This window comes from Penaeus chinensis, chromosome 35 (genome assembly GCF_019202785.1).
Source record: "Penaeus chinensis breed Huanghai No. 1 chromosome 35, ASM1920278v2, whole genome shotgun sequence".
In the NCBI taxonomy this organism is placed as follows: Eukaryota; Metazoa; Arthropoda; class Malacostraca; order Decapoda; family Penaeidae; genus Penaeus; species Penaeus chinensis.
The window spans coordinates 8,554,263-8,556,762 of record NC_061853.1 but is presented as its reverse complement, the minus strand read 5'-3'; the positions used below and the strand labels follow the sequence as shown (position 1 = coordinate 8,556,762).

The following is a 2,500-nucleotide window of genomic DNA, read 5'->3' as shown; positions in this document are numbered from 1 at the left end:
TGATAGTAATAAGTTATACAATATCATAATGAAGATGAGTTAGTATTTAAAATCTTGATCTAAATCATGAAAAAAACGGCATGATATTAATAACGATGGTGACTCTATCAATCATAATGACGAATATGATATTAGCAATAGCCATGATAATATTAACAATAATAATAAGAGTATTTTTGGTGATAAAGGTGATAATATTACCGGTATAAATGGTAGTACTGATATGGATAATAGTGAAGGTACTGGTAAAGATTTAATGATGGTAATGAAAATGATAATACTGATGAAATATTAATTATGATGCTAATGATAAGAACAACAATGACAGTTATAATGGTAATGATGATACTGAAGAAATATTAATAGTTATAGTGGTAATGATAGTAACATGAACTATAACAGGTATGATAATAATAATGATAATAGTAAAGATAATGATATTAAAGATAGTAATAAAAATGATGATAATAATCATAATTATAATATAAATAATAAGGATAATAATGAAAATGATAATAATCATGATAGTGATAATGATATTAGTGGTAGAGATGATTATGGTATTGATAATAATGATTATTCATAATAACAATAAATAATGAAAAATAGTACCCATAACCAGTGCAAAATGGTAGTATCAGTGATCAATACAAAGAACAATAAAAACTAAATAATCTTGAGGACAATATTTATAACGTACGCTAAACAAAAATAACAAAAACTCGCTAATACAAGAAAAAGTATGATAATGATAATAAGAACGACCAAAACAATCGTAACAGAAGAGAGCAGCATCACTGATTCATTGCCCGATATGATAAACACGGTGAGGGAGGGAGGGAGAGAGGGAGTGGGGAGGAGATGGAGAGGGGGGGAGGGGGAGAGAGAGACAGAGGGAGATAGTGAGAAAGAGAAGGAGATAGAGAGATAGGCAGATAAAGAGAGAGAGATAGACAGATAGAGGGAAGGAGGGAGAGTAAGAGGGAGATAGAGGGAGAGTGGGATAGAGCTAGAGGAAGAAGGGGATATAAATGAGGGAGAGGGGAAAAGAATTAAAGGGAGAGGGAGATAGAAAAAGAAGTAGAGGGAGATACAGATAAAGAGGGAGACAGGGAATTAGGGAGAGGGAGAAAGAGACAGAGGGAAAGGGAGATAGAGAAAGAGGAAGACTTAAATAGAAAGAGAGTGAGAGGGAGTTAGAGGGAGGCAGAGTGCAAGAGAGAGAGGAAGAGAAAGAGAGAGAGGGAGAAAGAGACAGGGATTTAGAGACAGAGGGGAAAGTGGAGAAAAAGAGAGGGTGAGAAAAAGAAAGAGGGAAAAGGAGAGGAAGAGGGAGAGGGAGAAAGAGAGAAAGAAAAAGAAAAATAAGTGGGAGAGGGCGAGAAAGTGGGAGAGGGAAAGTGGAAGGGGAGGGAGAAGGAGAGGAAAAGGGAGAGGGGGAAGGAGAAGTAGAGAGAGAGAGATTTACCGACAAAGAGAGAGAGAGAGAGAGAGAGAGAGAGAGAGAGAGAGAGAGAGAGAGAGAGAGAGAGAGAGAGAGAGAGAGAGAAAGAGTGAGTGAGTGAGAGAGGGAAAGAGAGAGAATAAGAGAGAGAGAATGAGAGAGGGAGAGAGAGAGAGAGAGAGAGAGAGAGAGAGAGAGAGAGAGAGAGAGAGAGAGAGAGAGAGAGAGAGAGAGAGCGAGAGAGCGAGAGAGCGAAAGAGCGAGAGAGCGAAGAGCGAGAGAGAGAGAGAGAGAGAGAGAGAGAGAGAGAGAGAGAGAGAGAGAGAGAGAGAGAGAGAGAGAGAGAGAGGGGGAGAGGGAGAGAGGGAGAGAGAGAGAGAGAGAGAGGGAGAGGGAGGGAGAGGGAGAGAGAGGGAGAAGGAAAGGGAGGGAGGGAGGGAGAGGGAGAGAGAGGGAGAAGGAAAGGGAGGGAGGGAGGGAGGAAAGGAGGAAGGGAGGAAGGGAGGAAGGGAGGAAGGGAGGAAGGGAGGAAGGGAGGGAGGGAGAGAGAGAGAGAGAGAGAGAGAGGGAGAGAGAGAGAGAGAGAGAGAGAGAGAGAGTGAGAGACGGAGAGAGATAGAGTGAGACAGGGAGAGAGAGAGAGAGAGAGAGAGAGAGAGCGAGAGTGAGAGAGGGAGAGAGAGAGAGTGAGAGAGAGTGAGAGACGGAGAGAGATAGAGTGAGACAGGGAGAGAGAGAGAGAGTGAGAGAGAGAGAGAGCGAGAGTGAGAGAGGGAGAGAGAGAGAGTGAGAGAGTGAAAAAGGGAGAAAGGGAGAAAGGAGAGAGATAGGGAGAGAGAGAGGGAATGAGAGAGGGCGAGATATATATACATATATATCTATATGTAAACACACACACACACACACACACACACACACACACACACACACACACACACACACACACACATACACACACGTTTTTGTATATGTACATGTATATGTATATATATATATTTATATATATATATATATATATATATGTAAATATGTATAAATATATGAATATATATATAT

At 40.6% G+C, this 2,500-nt stretch overlaps 1 protein-coding gene across 1 annotated transcript in view; it reads left to right on the top strand.

The window, feature by feature from the left end:
* LOC125044047 (major facilitator superfamily domain-containing protein 6-like) overlaps window positions 1-2,500 on the top strand; it is a 29,723-nt gene that overhangs the window by 446 nt on the left and 26,777 nt on the right. The window lies entirely within an intron of this gene.